At 47.8% G+C, this 17,701-nt stretch overlaps 1 long non-coding RNA gene across 1 annotated transcript; it reads right to left on the minus strand.

Annotated features, from left to right (window-relative positions):
* Positions 1–11,890: 11,890 nt before the first annotated feature.
* On the minus strand, positions 11,891–17,207 carry LOC116283056 (uncharacterized). Its single transcript, XR_004192573.2, has 3 exons — positions 17,068–17,207; positions 14,378–14,497; positions 11,891–12,021 (listed from the first exon to the last, which is right to left on the minus strand). It is a non-coding gene; the product is annotated as an uncharacterized lncRNA (long non-coding RNA).
* Between the last annotated feature and the right edge of the window lie 494 nt (positions 17,208–17,701).

Consider the following 17,701-nt stretch of genomic DNA (forward strand, 5'->3'; position numbering starts at 1 on the left):
TATTGCACATGTTCATTTCACTTTGTACAAATAATCATTCCCTTCACATCTAATAAGTCTGTTTGACACATAAGTGGTCTTAGGCAAACACCTCGGAGGGTCTTGTTTTTCTGTGCATTGATCATTCATTTGTGTAGCCCGCCGGGACAGTGACTAATGATTTTGAGGGTTTAAACGTCCTCAAACATCGTCTTTGTCTCCCTGCCTGTTAGTGTAGAAATGTAAAATAATTTCACTTTGGCCCCAGAATGTATTGTTTTTCATGTATGAAAAATGCCTGCCCCTTCCCTGCCTGGCGTGGCATCAATCAGTTTAAAACAATATTTGGAGGAGCCCTGGTCTGCAGGTCCTCTGGCGAGCTCTGGCATCCCCGGGTGACAGCCCAAGAACACCACTTACTGGGGAATTTCCAAAAAAACCTGCCACCACCACTGCATCAACTCGGAAGCCTCTCTCTGCGAGGTAAGCGTGAGTCCTGCCCTCCAAGGCCCAGAGAACTGAAAAAGCCTTCTCCTTTCTCCTTCTTTCTCTTCCTTCTCTCTTCCCAAGATTGCTCACAGAAGACTCGAGGTCCTGGTGCTGCTGTGCCAGGACCTGAGGCAACAGGGATGAACCTAACATGTCCTGGCCTCCAAGAGCTTAAAATCAGGGCAAGGCTACCACTAGCTCAAATAACTCCTGTGTGGGAAATGGAAAAGTGTACCCACTTTGGATGGGCTCAGCCACTTGACTCTATCACTTGGAACTGGTGCCCTTGTATAAATTTAAAAAAAAAAGCACTCCTTCCTCTGGGCAGAGGCAGCCCCCCATTATGGCACGTCTCTCAGCTGGGTGTTCTTGTGCAGTGTGCAACCTAAGCAATGATACACAGAGGCTACCCTAGTCGGGGTGGGAGGAATGTGGAGGTCAGTGGGCAACAGACATCCAGAAACGATGCTCTGTCCGTAGAAAGACAAGCTATTGGGAGGGGAAGGCCAGAGGGAGGACAGTTGGCAGGGTGGGAGGCTTCATGGAGGAAGTGACCTTTGAGTTTGGCCTTGAAGGAAAAGTGAGGAATGATAGGCAAAGAAGGGGAGCAACAGCCCTCACCCCACCTCTTGAACAGAGGGAAGAGCCTGCCCACAGAGTCACGAGGCCAAGGAAGCTGGCCATTTGGAAAGACTGAACTAAGGAGGAGAAAAAAAAAAGTCAGGGAAGGAAAGACAAGAAATGGGTGTTTGTTGAGTGAATAAATGGCTGGATGAAGTAATGGATGGACAGATAGGTGGACAGGTAGATGGATGGAGAGACAACAGAGATTATATTAAGAAGTCTGGGATTTCTTGAATGACTAAGAAATGTGTGCTTTAATCCACAAGCAGTGGGACTGAGGAATTCCTAAAGGCCCTTGAGGAACAGATGGCACATTCAGAACTATTTTAGACAATCATTCTGACCGAATGAGCCAGGGAAAGTCTGGGTACTGAGGGGGAGACCCTGGCACTCAACTACAGTGACAATTAGGAGGGATCTTTTAAGGAGAAGGGAAGGAAGAAAAGTAATGTTTATTGAGGTCTATAGGGTAAAGGATCTCTCCCCAACAAGCTATGGGGAAATGAGGCTCAGGAAAGTGTTCTCTGTGAGGTTACTTGTCTGCAAAGAGTTAAGAGTTGGCCCCGTTTGACCATCTTCACAGTTTGTGCCTCATGCATGTCTGGCAGATGGGAGGGCCTGAAACTGAGCCTCCTCAGACCTCTTGCCCAAGGAAACCCAGCCTTTGGGATCACTCGCTCGCTCACACCTGGTTCCAGCTGCCAATACGGGCCACGTTGGCTTTGTGGGGCCTCCATTGACACTTCCTTCCTGTCTCCTGCCCACTTTTTCCAGGAGAAACTAGAGCAGATTCACAGGTCCAGAAATATGAACTGGGCTCTGGCTCTGACCTCTGCCCTACCCGACTCCACTACCCCTACCACACATAGTTCACAAAACAATGTGACATACTGTTTCCCCGCTCTGGCCCTTTGCACATGCCCTCCCTTCTGCACGACTCCTTCTCTCTTTCTCTGATTAAGTAAGGCCTTCTTGACCTTCAAGGCCAGCTTTAGTGTCTTCTCTTCCAGGAAGCCTTCTCTGACTCCCATGGCTGGGTTAGGGCCTCCTCTGTCCTCCTACGGCTCCTGAATTTTCTCAAGATGGCACTTAGATGTTTATACTTTTGTGGTCTATTTGCATTATCGCTGTCTATCCTCTTGTGGGCTGCTGGAGAGCAAGGACTATATTTGATTCATCTCTGGGTCCTCAGCTCCCCAGACTAGAATCAGAGTGTTTTAGAAAGATAAGTGATTGGACAGGGGGATGGATGGATGGATGGAGAGATGGAGAGATGGATAAGTGGCTACATGGATGGATGGATGGACAGATGGATGGATGGATGGACAAACAGCTTCTCTCACTTAAGGGAAATAAACTCTGGACTTGACTGCCCCACCTCCAGGAAGAATCTCTTGACCTGGAAAAAAATTCAATTTAAAAAACTGAGGCTCCTGATAGCCCAGAAAAACTGAAGACAACAAATTATAGACCAGCAAATCTTGACTCATTCAGCCTCACTGAGGTGAAAGCTGATGCAGTTCATTATTATGCAGTCTGGGGTCCTAGGAAAACCCTAGTTGGTAGTAATCAGGTCATAGAGAGTCTTGTGGAAAGATTTAAGAGGATTGACCTTTATCATGAGGCTGATGGGGAGCTGGTGGAGGTTCCTCTGGCATCAAAAGGAGCCATCAACATCCCTTGAGTCCTCTGAGTGAAGATGAGATTGAAGAGGCAGAGGCACTGACCTTAGGTAGTCCTCCCTGCCTATTCTGCAAAGACTGATCAGAAAAACAGAAAGTTCCCTAGACCTCAGCTCCCCATTCTGGGGCAGAGATGCGCATTGTCAAGTGACTGGGACCAGCATCCTGGCCACTCAAAACCTTACCCCAATCCTCATCTTATTTCTCCCCCAGCTCCCTGTAGTCCTCTAGCCCCTCTAAGTCCACTTGGACACAGAGGGACATGCTGTGGAAAGGGCTGGGAAACATATGGTCTTAGAGATTGATCCTTCTCCCACCTGCTCCAGCCTCCAGCAGGTAGAGACAGATGTCCACTAGCAGTACCTCATACCAGAGGGCCAATCATATAAGCCCTTTCTAAGTATTTATTGAATACCTATGGATCAATCAGGATTTGATCAGAGAAGCATAACAGCCAGATGATACACAGGAGGAGGGATTTATTATTGGAATTTGATCTTAGGCAACTGGGGCAATGGTTAGATATTCTGCATGCTTCCATGTCTGGTCTTGAACCTGAAGTCCACAGGGCGGGCAGTGAGGAAGGGTAGATAATGTGAAATAGAAGGAAGTACAAACTGGAACCACAAGGATTCTCCCCACTCTAAGCCCCTAACTTCAAGGACAAGATGTTCTCCAGGAGAAGCTGGTACCCTTTGTTACACAGCTGCCTACACAGGGGGCCCAGGACTCAGGGAAGCTGAAGAAGGAGATAGGGAAAGAGCTGGAGGAGGCTGGGGCGCTGGCTGCTGCCCTATGCCAACAAGGTGAGCCAGCAGAGAGGCAACAAAGAGCAGGACTCCAGTCCCATCGCTGACCTTCCCAGCACAAAAGGAATATGCTTGCTGCTTCACTGCCACATCCCAAATCTCAAGCAAAAGTCTTCTGCCCGCAGCCCTCGCTAACCTAGAACCATGCAGGGAAGGGAATTCCGGAAACAGGGTTCTAGCTTAGCTGAGCTGACATGATCCAAACCACTGAACCTGCTGGGTGTCTGATAGGGAACTAGTCAGTGGAGACCCAGCAGAGAAAAATCAGGGTCCCCACCATCACAGAGTTTAATCTTGGGACAAAGACAGACGAATGATTTTTAAAACACATTAGCAATAGCAAGTCGACAGCCACCAGCTTGGACTCGTGGTCACAAAGCACTTTCACATCTGCCATTGCATAAAGTCCCCCTTTTGTAGAAAGGAGGAAACTGAAGTCACTTGCCCAGGATGGCACAGGAAGTATTCTAGAAAGCGGAGCCAGAGGTATGGGAATGCCTGGTCTGTGTGAGAAATGGCACACAGCTTAAGTGGCCATGCACTGGCAGGGGCAAGAGGATGCGTACGGAGGCCATTCAAGAGATCAATTTCTTCCGGTCAGCAGCCAGCCTCAGGGGTGGATAATGCCCAAAGGGAACCCTGCAGTGGGGGGCTGCACGTTAGTGGGGGGGGGCTTCAGAAAAAACAATCAGAATGTTTGAGCCCAACTTCTTAGACAGCACCTTGGCAGACTGGCTTGGGCTCTCCCAATCACAGGCCTCAATGTGCCCATCTGTGGCCAGATGGCCCCTCATGACTGTGACAAATTGGGTGAGAAATGCCCCTGCTCAGGTCTCTGTCCGCTTCTGCAGAGAACTTTCTCCACCTTGGTCCCATCACAGGGCACAAAGAGGCAGTCCACCCCATACCCTGCACACACTGGACCTTGTTCTAAACTAGGCCTGCCATCTAGCCTAGTGCCCGTGATTTGCCAGGAGGCGCCAGGAGACAGGAGGAGGGAGCCAGACAGACCTGGTGGTCTGATCCTGGCCCTGAAGTTCTCACCTGCAGAAAGGTTTAACAGCAAGGACCTCTCCAGGTGGCTGTGACAAGTAAAGGAGACCATCTCCAAAAAGGGCCAAACATAGTGCTGGGCACAGAATGGGGGTTCCTTCCTGTCCCTCTTGCTCTGCCCAGGAGAAAAGTCTCAAATGGTCATTCTTCAACAGTAGAGAGTGTCATGCTAGAGGTCAGCCCCCTCGGTGGACACACGATGGTTGGAGCCAGAGAAAAGGGCCTTTTCCAAGCTCACAAAACATCATACAGACCCAGCCGGGCCTAGCACCCAGGTCCTCTGACACCCACTCAGGGACCCCTGCCCTGACACTGCAGGGGTTGTTGGGGGCTGGGCACTTGAAGCTACAAAGTGGGGGCAGGGTTTCAGTCTGTCCCTGATGAAAGCCACCCTGCCACATCCCCATCACATCTGTCCCTCCTGTTGCTTTGAGGAGCAACTGTGTTATTTGTGATTTCTGACATTCGCCCCCTTCCCAAGCCCCCACCCCTTTCCTGTTTGGCCTGTGAATTGGAAAGGGCTATAAACAGGCAAGCAGGCTCCTCGCCCCCGGGGCGGGCCTGTCAGCCAGCCAAGGGAAAGGTAGGGCCCAGGGGACCCCCACCCCCACCCTCCCCACACAGCCCAGCTGAGGAGCTTGTAAAGATAGGATTTGTTTGTTTTTTTGGATCTGGCTCAGGATCTGGCTGAGGCCAGGCCCTTTGGGGAAAAGCAACTTTTAAATAAATGCTTCAAGATTGTGCAAACATTTCAGTAGTATTGGAGGCCTGGCGTTCTGGGTCAGGGAGGGAAAAAAATACCCGTCAATCATTCTAGAGATGAAAACCTGATAGCAGAGTGGTTGGTGAGGAGTGGGGCTTGGGTTGCACATCTCAGCTGTGGCTGGCTGGGACCCAACTACACTTAAGACCTCTCTCCAAAAATTCATTTGCATGTTAATCAATAGAGCAGCCTGTCGGACAGGCACAGAGAACACAAGCAGCTCACAATGTGATGTGTGTGATGCGTGCAGAAAGGACAGAACTCAAGAGGCACACAGACCTGGGTGTGAGCCCTGGCTCGGCTGCTGATTAGCTCTGTAGTCTTTGTACATTATTTAGCTTGACTGAGCCTCAGTTTACTCATTGGTAAAATAAGGTAATAACATCAATCTTATCAAGATGCTGTGAGAATTAAATAAAACACAGATTAACAACAGAAAACCTGGCCCAAAGCAAGAGCTCAGGGATATAAATCATGACAACATCATGAGCTTCCATTTATCAAGCGTTTTCTACAAATAGAGACGTGTGTACATTTCCAGCCATCCTCCAAGCATGCCCTGCTTGGCCATCATTCACAAGCATATCCTCTGCGCCATCTGCAACTAGCTCTCTCTTGTGCAAGAGTGGGGATCAACCCCTGAACTCAGGAGCTCGTGGTCTTGAAACAAAGATGCTCTGAACTCACAGACCATAAGCTGGGCCAGAGAAATGTGTACACAGCCTGGAACAGGGAGAGAGAGAGATGGTTCTGTGCAAGGATTCCAGCCAGCTTCTGTGGAGAGGGGAGATTTGATCCAGGTTTTGAAGATGAGTAAAATATCCACAGGTAGGCAAGCAGGCACTGGAGAAAAGCATTCCAAATGGAGAGACTGGCTTAAGCAAAGGCTCTGAAGCAAGCCCTGTATGCAGCAATTTAGGACATAGGGAAGAGGGGCATTTGGAAAACAAAACTGGCAAAGTCAGGTTGAAGTCAAAGCGCAAAGAATCCTGCACTGAGAGGGTCCAACTTGGTTCCCTGGGCCAGGCAAGTGTCCCTTCCTGCTCCCTGGATTCTCCTCCCAGCAGCTGTGTAACTAAGGCAGTTGCTCAATCTGTCTGTATATCCCCGTCATCCCTTCCCAACCTGCCTCAAAGAGCTCCCTCCTTTAAGAAGGTCAAGGTGCTCCACCAACACTGGGTACCATTATTTTACATGTACACACACACAGAAACATGCGTCCACGTATTCGCATGTGCACACACACACACGCGGACACGGGCTCAGGAACCAGAGAAACTTGACTTCAAACCCAGCTTTTCCATTTGCTGCTGCAGGACCCTGAGCCAGGCATGCATTTGTTGCATATAAAGGGCCAGTACAGTGCCTGGCACACAGTAGGCACACACGATACAGTTATCATCCAACACATCAACAAACTCAAACTATCTGTTTCTACTTCAAGGAGAAACTACCACCTAATAGGGTCAATTCTGAGACTGTGTGGTCCAGGAATCAATCCCCTACCCTCTCATCATACATATGGGGAGACAGGCTCAGAGGAAGAAAGCATAACCAGCTTGGAAGCAGGGAACAGAGGAGCGCATTCACAGAAGTTTTCCTGGAATGCCCAACCATTGTGCTGAGCCTTGGAGAGTGAGTAGGACTCCCCAGGTGGGTCCAGGTGGGAAGAGCACGTCAAGCAGAGGGAATGGCTTGAGCATGTGCCCAGATATTAGGGATGAAATTGGAGAAAGACAAGTCATCTCTTCTGTCAGGGCCTGTGCTGGAGGGTGGAGAGATGGAGCTCTGGGAAGCTGGACATCTTGAGAGCAAATGGGAGCCCTGAAGGGCAGCATTTTACGAAGAGTCTCCAGGGCTAGAGCAAGACTGCTGGCTTGACCCATGAAACCAGAGGTGGGTGGATTTGAGAGACACTGAGGAGATGCAGCAAAACTCCTCAAAGAGTATTTACTTTTTAGAGGAGAAAAGAGAGATAGAGACCGAGTAGACGCAGAAGAAGGAAACACTTGTGATGATTTTTCAGTCTGGCTGGCTAAAGCACAAGGAGCCCCCTTTTAACTCAAAGGACTGTAGCTGTGGGATTTTCAGGAGGAGAGTACTCAGAACAGAGGGGCTTCCTGAGGCCCCAGCCTTCAAGCCCAGCAGCTGTCCTACCTACAAAGCCTTCCACCACATCCCAGCCTGCCCACCCTTCTCCATCCCAGTAAGGAAGGCAAAGGCCATACACAGGCCCAGTCAAGGAAGCCCACAGGACAGGATGGAGGAGAAAGCCGGCTCCCTTAGCGGGGAGGGGGTGGACAAATCACATGGCAGTGGTCCAACTTTCCTCCAGCTTTATCTCCTTCCCCCTTTCTTCCTGCCTCCTCTGGATCCATGCCCAGGGCTGCCCTCAGCCTCTTACTAAGTGCCTTGGAGCCAGTCCCTCACCTCTCTGACCCTCAGTCTCTTCTTCTACAAAGGGAAGTTAATAGTACTTAGCAAGCAATGCTGCTGAAATTGTTGGCAGGTGCCATACCCAGAAGGGCTGCTCAAAAGGCATCAGATCCTTTCTCAATAAATGATTCCATTTTTTCCATGTGTGTGATGCTGCCCTTTACAATTTACAAATCCCTTTCATTTTTTTCAGCACACCACCACTGTGAGGTGACTATTATGGGGCAAAAGGCTCTCTCATACTGTCAGCTAGGGGCCAATCAGAACATGAAGCTGGGCCCCTAGGACTCTCCAGCCTACCTCTCCCTGAATCTGTCTCATTCTGGGGCATCCCCAAGCTACCTCCGCCTTCCCTGGCTTCCCCCGGCCCCCTGCCCCACTGCCCCCGCCCCCATCCTTCCCCTCCTGTCTCCTCCCTCCCCTCCTCCCCCACCGTCTTCCCCTCTCCTTCCTCCTCGGCGCCGCCCCCTCCTCCTCGTCGTCTTCGGGGCCCAAATCCGCGACACCTGGAGCAATAGCAGCCGCCCCTGGCCTGGGCCTCATTACGGGGCCGCCCTTATCGCGGCGTGCATCACATTATTTCATTTCAAAGAATCCGCAGAGAAACCCGTCCCGGGCCGGCAACAGAAAGTAAAAACACAGCTGACTCCCATTAGGGCCCTCTCACAGGCTCCGCGTGAGGTAATGAAATATGGAAGCGGTGAGATATGTAATGCTTTATTAAGCGGTCTCAGCTACAACGGCGTGCATGCCAATTACGCCTGCAGGCTACCGCCCGCCCCCGGCTGCCGGACCACCCAGCGCGCGCCCGGCCCGCGCCCCGGCGGCCGATCGCAGGGAAGGGGGGAGGGAGGAGCGAGGGGAGGAAGGAGGAAGAGGCACGGAAGAAGGGGAGGACGACCGGGGGAAGGAGGGGGAAGGATGGCGAGGAAGAAGAGGAAGGGGAGGGACAGTAGCCGGTGCTCAGCGCCATCTCTGGGTCACGGAAAGTAAGCATCCTTTGGGTGCTTGAGAGAGCCAGGCCATCCTCTCCACCAGACCCATGGGGCCCTGGGAATCTCAGAGTGACCACGGAGCAAAACTAAGAGGACTCAGATTCCTAGAAGCCAGGAAACGGAATGGCCGAAACTAAGGCTCAGGGAGGAAAGACACTTAAGAGGATCACACAGATGAATCCTGAGCAAGATTAGAGAGAAGCCTGACCTCCTCTTTCCTAAACTAGATAATTTCCATTCTGCCAAACTGCCTTTTCTTTTCCCTATAATGATGTCTAAATGTCAAAGTTTTGGCATCATTGTGTGGATGGGAAACGTTCCCTTTTTTTTTATATCTGACTCTCTAACATCCCTGAAATCCTCTGCCCTTTCTAACTGGCCCTATGTTTTCCAAACTTTGCACAGTTTTCCGACCCTGCCACTGCCATGGCTAGGCTAGCTAGCCTCTCTGAGAATCCGTTTCCTCATCTGTATAATGGGTATAACAATCCCCATCTCCTTGGGTTCTGGTACAGATGAAATGAGACAATGCATATTGTGTAGCCCAGTCTGCAGTGACTCATGCCGCATTCAGTACTGCAGTGAGCCTGTCCTGTCAGTCCATGCCACAGATAGTTCCCGCCCGGGTCCCCACCTGGTGCCAGGGAATGTACTCGCTGATGTCCTTGCATGGAAAAGGCAAGCTTCCCCGTTCAGGAAGCTCTGGTAAAGTTTCAGCTGCAGAGAGGGAAGTGAAAATTACTGGCGAATATGGAATTTGGGATTATCTGGGGATTTGCATTCTCCATTCCAGGAGTTCTCAGCCATTTTTCTCCCTCAATACAAACAAAGAGATGGTTCACTGCCTCAGGAGGGCCCAGAGGGAGGGGCTGCAGCAGGTAACCCAGGCTGCAAGGCTTGGTGTGGTGCACACTCAGGGCTCCCCGACGCCTACTCCTGATGCCCAAGCAAGCATTGCAAAAGGCAGGGAGTTGTTTGAAGGGCATTATTTTAGAGAGGTGACCTGGAATTCCCCTGGATTTCTTCAAAGAAAAAGAAAATCATTTGCAAACTTGAGTTCTTTCACTGGTGTTTAGCAGCAGATTCCTTGTGAATCCAGTAGGCAGAATCCCAAGTTAAGATCTGATGGAGGGAGTTATATTATATATATAATATTTATAATAGATATTATAGATAATAATGAAATATTAGAAACATAAATAAAATAATAAAATAAAATAATGCTTATTTAATATTTACAGAAATCCTTTAAGGTCAATACTTAAGGTCATTTTGCAGATGAGAACAGTAGACCCAGAGAAGTGAACTGTCTTTTTAAAATTCAACAGCTATTAAGTGGCGGATAACCTAGACAGTTTGGTTCAAAATGCCACACTCTTGATCAGCATACAATCTGGAATTCACAGGGAGAAGGCAGAGACAGGCGGCAACTTAAGGGGCATGGTGAGTAGCACTAATATCTCTATAAAAGCCTATGAGCTGCTATTATACACTTAATTCTCGCAACACTATTGTGAGATGGGTTTCATTGCCTCATTTTACAGCTGAGGAAATCGAACCCCAGAGAACCCAGAGAAAAAGGCCCTTCTCCCAAGTTTATTCAGCAGGTCAGTGCAGAGCTGTGATGAGAGCGTAGGTCTGGCGACCAGGTTGGCATTCTCTTCTCCAAACCACCTCTTAGACTCCCCGCCAGCAGGCTCCTCACACCAGAAAACAGCATGTGAGGAAGACTAAAAGAAGGAGTAACAATGCCTAAATGGCCAAGTTCAGTCGTCATTTTATGGGTGAGAAATGGTTTTTTGGGTTTTATTCCCACATCTCACTTTCTCACAAACATCCCTAAAATCTACACACACCCCCACCAACTAACTCTCCATATTTACCCAAGAACACCTCATTTATTCAACGACAGTGAATGGAGCTCCTGCTCAGGCTGGATGCTGAGGAAACAAACTCATGTTCCCTGCCCTGGAGGAGCTCACAACCCAGCAGGGGAAAAGGGCACCTGAACCAATAATGAGTCTAAAGCCGTGATGGAGATGCTCGTTACGCACAGAGAATCAGGCCCATTGCCCAGAAGGTGAAGGTAGTTCTCAACAGACATGATGTTTGTGCTGTCTTGTGAGGTGAAGAAAAGGAGTCACCTTGGAGGAGAAAGAACAGAGAGACTTAGGAAAGGTGTGGAGCACTGATCATCCAGAACTCCTCCCAGGAACTGCTAGTCATTTTTAGGGCCCCCTGAGCAGGACAGGTGTTAACTAGGGCTGAGTGCTGGGTGAGCACCACAGGTTTGGTTAAGTTAAATTATTTAAATCATTCAGAAGGGAGGGTGCTCCTTCCTCCCTAGATAATTGTTTTTCTTTGAAATCTTGCTCCCAATTACCATTTCTCCACTTCATTCATCCTCTCTTAGGACAGAAAGGCCCAAACCTTTGTTTTCAACATACAGGTGACACTACCCCCCATTTTATAGCTGAGACTCTGAGAAGTCATTTACATCAAGTGGAAAAAGTATGACTTTCATTTGTTAAGCACTTAGTATGTGCCAGGTACTGTACTAAGCACTTTATATACATTCATCTCACTTGATCCTCAAAAATCATGAGATAGGTTTCTAAAATTTTCTAACTTCTTTCATATTTCATATTTTTGGACATGCTTGTCTTCCGCCCTACAAGTATTCCTCTGTTTGCACCTGGTGCACTATTTAGTCTTCAAACTAAATAATAGGCTTTAGATAAGAGAGCCAACGATACAGTGGTTCAAACAGGATAGAGGTTTATGTCTCAGCTGGGCAGTGGTTTGGAGATAGGCATTTGGTCCAAAGTGAGTGGGACAGCCGTGCTCTCCAAGGCCACCCAGAGACCCAGGTTCCTTCTATTTTGTTGCTCTGCCATCCCTTCATGGCCAAAACTAGTCTCCCCACACCCCATCCTCAGTCCAGCCATGAGAAGTGGTGGCAGGCAACTTCACGGGGAGGGGTATTCCTATTATTAAAAGGGAGAGGAGAAAGCAGAACTGGGAAATTAAGCAACATACTCAGACATCCCTACGTGCCATCCAGAGGCCTCCTCACAAAGCCTTCCTGGACCACTTCCCAAGAAGAATTAATTGTCTCTTCCTTTGTGCTTCTACAGCCCCTTGTACTTCGCTGCTTTATACTTCTCAGTTTACAGGCCTGACCCCCTCACCTGCAAATAATAAGCACCATAAATACTGAGCGCTTGCTATGTCCTAGGCGCTGTGCTAGCAAGTTTTATGCATTAAGTTATTTAATCTTGGCACAACCCGGGGGATTTCCTCCTCTGAAATGGGCATAGCAATGATACTGACCTCATAGGGTTGCTGCGAGGATTAAAAGAACTGGTTTTGACAAATGGACAATATGCACATGAAAAAATGCTCAATATCGCTAATTATCAAAGAAATGCAAATCAAACTACAATGAGGTATCACCTCACACCAGTCAGAATGGCCATGATTAAAAAGCCCACAAAGGATAAATGCTGGAGAGAGTGTGGAGAAAAGGGAACCCTCCTACACTGTTGGTGGGAATGTAGTTTGGTGCAGCCATTATGGAAAACAGCATGGAGAATTCTTTAAAAACTAAAAATAGATTTACCCTATGATCCTGCCATCCCTGGGCATATATCCAGAGGGAACTCTAATTTGAAAAGATACATGCACCCCAGTGTTCATAGCAGCACTATTTACAATAGCCAAGACATGGAAGCAATCTAAATGCCCATCAATAGATGACTAGAAAAAGAAGTGCAGTATACACACACACACACACACACACACACACACACACACACACACACACACACACACTGGAATACTATTCTGCCATGAAAAAGGAAAATTATGCCATTTACACCAACATGGATAGACCTGGATATCATCATACTGAGTTAAATAAGTCAGAGAAAGAAAAATACCATGTGGTATCACTTATATGTGGAACCTAAAAAATGACACAAATGAACTTATTTATGAAACAGAAACAGACTCGCAGACTTAGAAAACAAACTATGGTTACCAGAGGGAAAGGGTGGGGTGGAGGGATAAATTGGGAGTTCGAGATTTGCAGATACTAACTACTATATATAAAATAGATAAACAACAAGGTCCTACTGTATAGGGATACAGGGAACTGTATTCAATAACTTGTGAATAGCCTATAATGAAAAAGAATATGAAAAGATATAGATATAGATATACATAACTGAATCACTATGCTATACACCAGAAGTTAACACATTGTAAACTGACTATACTTCAATAAAATTTTTTTAATTAAAAAAGGCCTGGTATTGAGATGGGTACTGAGTACATGCTCAATAGTAGCTGCTACTACTATGTAAGCACAGATTGACACATGTACCAGTGCAAGGGGCTGGATCAGTTATAGATTATGCTCCCTGCCCTGCACAGCTCACAGCTGAACTGTGAACATTAACCTCATGCCAGGGTGTGTAGGCACCTAGGAGTAGACGGTCTAAAGTTCCTTGGTAAGGTGAGAAGTGTCCTACAAATATAAAGATGCCTAAGTCCTGGAAAGCACTTTTTCCCCTTCCCTTCAGATGAGAAAGCTGACTTACACAAGGCCACACAGCTAGTAAGTGCCAGAACCGTGACTCAAATCAGACTTATTTTGGTGGAAGAGGAGGGCAGTAATTGGCTAGATACAGTGCATGAATTTCTGATGGTTGACAGCATGGATAAAGTTCACTTAGGCCATTCAAGACATTACCACCACCTGGTGGCAGCAGTGAGTATTGCAGGCATAGCATCTCATCTATTCAAATGAGGCAGAAGAATCGCAAGCATCAGTTTTGAATTGTTTCAATGTATTAGATATAATCAGGACCTTTTCAAAACATTTGGTTTCCTCTCCTATCAATAAGCTCTATCAGGTCCTTTCCATTGTTCTTAGCCACTAACATTTCCTAGATTTGTTCTTCTTTAACACTTTAGAATTACTGAAATGAGACTGTGTATTAAAATAATGAGTCTGCCTCCAAGAGAAGGAACAAGTTTTCAGGTAAGTTGTCATGTTTATGCAGTGTTACTTCAGATGTGTGATTTAAAATGAAAATAACACAGAGAGTTGGCTATTAACTTAAATTTGGATCCCTAGTTACTGCTTTAATTGTCTTCAAAAAGATTTCATGGTAATGCAAAAAAAAAAAAGTTACTGTTTATGCAAGAAATGGCCTGCCACCCACCAGTCAGTGCAGTTACTGGCAGTAAAAATTGCCCAGTCTTCCCAAGTAAATCAGAGAATTTTCTCAGTAGTGTGAGGTGGGTCTGACAAATTGATCCATCAAGTCCTATAAAATAGACACTAAACACCTACCTGTCAAAAGCTTCCAGCTAACTTTCAAGAAAAGCTGTTTAACTTCCAGCAATATGCAATGCAGTTTATGGATAAGTGAGGGGAACCGTGTGTTTATCCAAAACAGAAATCCACATGGAACACCCAGAGTCTTTGATATGTCTTGAGATCATATTGTTAATCTTTAAAAAATTAAATTCACATACCTGAGATGCAAAAAAGCACTACCGTCACCAAGATGTTCTGCATAATTGTTGACGACCTAAAGGGGTTCTACGGCGTATCATATAGACGTCACAGTGTGCACTCAAACACTGATTGTGATCCTGAAAAACAAAGTGAGCAGTTGTAGGAACAATTGTGTGCTACCAGTTACTTTTCTTAATTATGTACCGATACTGTGGCAACACCCCCCCCCCACCCAAAGTGGACTTAAATCACTCGGGCAACGTACATGGAGCAGTGTCTTAGTATCAAGAAACTCCAGTTTCCCCTTGATACGAAGCTGCTCACTACAGAAGTGTGAAATGTGTCCCCTGTTCTGACACTCTTTTCTAGCATTAAGCTCTCCCCCCATGATAATACTCTCAGTAATAGCAATGTCGGTTTGTATAGTGCTTTAGAGTTGCCAAAGTCCTCATGTGTATTTACTCAGATCATTCTTCCAACTACTCCATAAGACAGTCTTTTTTTTTTTTTTGGATGGGGAAATGGGGCTCAGAGAGCTGCCCTGACCTAGCCGAGGTCACACAGCATGGCTAACCCTCCTCCCCTCTCCTCCCTCTCTCCTCCCCCATCTCCCCCTCTGCTGACTTCCTTTCTCTCTGCCTTCAGCCCTTCTCAGTCTGTTTCCCTTATCTCTCTGGGCATCTCTGCCTCCCTGTCTCTGCCTGCCTCTATCTATCTCCATCCCTGTCTTAGGAGTTTATTGTTCTATCTCTCACTCTCCCTTTTCTCTTTATCCCTGTCTCTCTCTGTCTTGTGCCTCAATAGATCTTTAATTTTGTTTTTGGATTATTTTCCCTTGAGTTTTACCTTCTTATGCCTATCTCTTCTCCCTCCTCCTCTGTCCTCCTCTCTCTCTTCTTTCCCTCCCTCCCTTCTCTCCCTTCTCCCCTCTCTCCCCTGGTTTCTTAGTGCCTGGAAATGACAGTTTTCTCTCCCAAAGGCCAGCATCTCTCCTCTGAGGAAGAAGGGAATGAGCACAGGGTAGCAATGAGAAGGCGCCTTGGCCTCTGTCGCCCCCTAGAGTCTGTTCATTTTGCCCAAACTTCCTGCCCCAGACTGAGCCTCTTCAGCCCCAAGCAGCTGTCACAGAACAGGGATTCCTGGGGAGAACCCAGTGGGGGCCAGTCTCCACATATTCTGCCTCTGTCTGTCTGAAAAGACCAAGTTCAATGGAAAGTTCTGGGCATCTTGACAGGGAAAGTAAAACTAATGTCAAACTTGGAATTCCTAGACCTGGATTGAAACCTGGCTCTGCCAGTTACCAGCTTTATGACTTCAGGCCACCTTGTCTCTCTGAACCTCCGTTCCTCACCCACAAGATGGGTGACCTTGCAGGGGCTGTTGTGAGGGATTAACTCAGGCCATGATGGTGAAAAACCTGCCACATCATGGGTGCCCAGTGAGTGCTGATTCAGACTCAGAGTCTAGCAAAAGGGAGGCTGCTCAAGAGTGAGGAAGCATTACCTCCCCCACCCCACCCCCCAAAAAAAACTTTGAAAAAAAAAAGAAAAGAAAATTTAAAAAAAAAGAATAAAATAATAATTTTAAAAAAACAGTGAGGAAGCGGACAAGGAAGGGCTATTTAGTACAGGAGCCTCATATTTTGTAATTGCTAAAAGGGGCAATTACAATTCTCCCCTAGCCTTCAGGAGATAGATGGAGTCTGTTTCCTCACCGCTTGCATCTGAGCTGGCTGAGCGATTCACTTTGGTCGATCGTTGTTAGCAAAAGTGGTGCAAAGCAGAGGCTTAAAAAGCACTTACACATTGGGGTTTGGCCCCTCTCGCTGCGGGAGCCTGGGACTGCCCCCATGTGAAGAATCCCAGGCCATCAGCCAGCCAGCCACCCACCAGGCATGTGAGTAGGGCTATCTCTGCCGTGTGATCACACATGCCTGAGTGCTTTCCTTATGTATTGCGACGTAACAAGTTACCCCCAAAGAAGCTTTAAACCACATTTATTATCTCACTCGGTTTCTGAGGGTCAGCAGTCTGGGTGCAGTGTAGCTCGAATGGGAACCTGGAGGCTAGCAAGAGCAGGGGAAACTGAGTCAATACTGGCCACACCCTGCAGAGCTCAACACACAGGCACTCCTGCTTCCCGGGGACTTCAGTCCCCGAGGACTGAGCATCAGCGCCTGTAGGGTCCTCGGCCCTGAGCCTCCCCTGTCCCTCCTTAAGCCAATGCGGAAGCTTGCCCAGAGTCACAGCACAAAGCTGCAGCAGCGGGATGAGAACCAGCCCTCCTGCTGTCTGCCCTGGGCTTGTTTCCTCACAATATATAAAGAGCACATCGCAACCCTGGTGACACTTCTGTTCAGAGCTGAATGTATTTTTAAAAGCTGTCCATCTGGGACTCAGAGTCCAGCCCAGGGCAACAGGGAAAAACTAGCAAGAACAGGAAGGAGAGAGAACTTATTACCTGATTACTCCCAAGTGCCCCGCCCTCCTGCCCCTTCTCCCCACCCCCTTGCAATCCAGGATGCCTGCTTCTCCGTGTGACCAGACCTCACGGAGGCACCTGCTTCCCAAGAGGTACACGTCAGTCAGAGAAAATCCAAATCAGAACCTAGATCTAGTTCTAGAATCAGTGTCTCAGGACAGGAAGGAAACTTCTCCTGGACTATGCTCTCCCCATGAAGATGGCCATTCAGCCTCTGCTTACTTACATGCTTCTGGAGACTAGGAACTCACTACCTCCTGAACTGGTTGGAAACAACTGGTTGAAAAGCGCTTGGGAGACGGATCTTCATGTCTCTGTGACAGACAGCTCTGCAACCTTTGATAAGTCATTTGACCTTTCTCCTCCTCAAAATTCTCCTCTACAAAACAGGAATAAAGCCTCCTGAGCAGGGTTGTTGCGGTAATTAAATGAGTTGATAAATGTGTGCAAAATTCCCAGAAAGTCATCAGAAGACGATAATTTTTATGTCATAGGCAGAAGGTGAGAACAGGATGAAACTCAGGGATCCTGGCTCTTACAGGGACTGCTTCCCTCCTGAGCACCGCCCCCTCCCATTGCCCCAAACAGTCAGGGGTGCAAGAGATTAGGATCTCCTGAGGTTTCTCCCCAGACCTAGTAGGTGGGAATTCACCCATCATCTCAGGGATGCAGCAAGGCACTGGGCAGCAGGTTCCAGAGGGTGAGGGGAGCTCTCAGATGGATGTCCTGGGCCTAGAATATTCAAGGATGGATGAAGAAAACAGAAAAGAATGAGAGGAGAGAGATATCAAATGTGTATTTAGCAAGAAGTCAGTCACAGTGGTGTAGCCAAGACACCACAGCCCAGGTATAGGTGAGCT

The sequence above is a fragment of the Vicugna pacos genome, chromosome 13, assembly GCF_048564905.1.
Source record: "Vicugna pacos chromosome 13, VicPac4, whole genome shotgun sequence".
In the NCBI taxonomy this organism is placed as follows: domain Eukaryota; kingdom Metazoa; phylum Chordata; class Mammalia; order Artiodactyla; family Camelidae; genus Vicugna; species Vicugna pacos.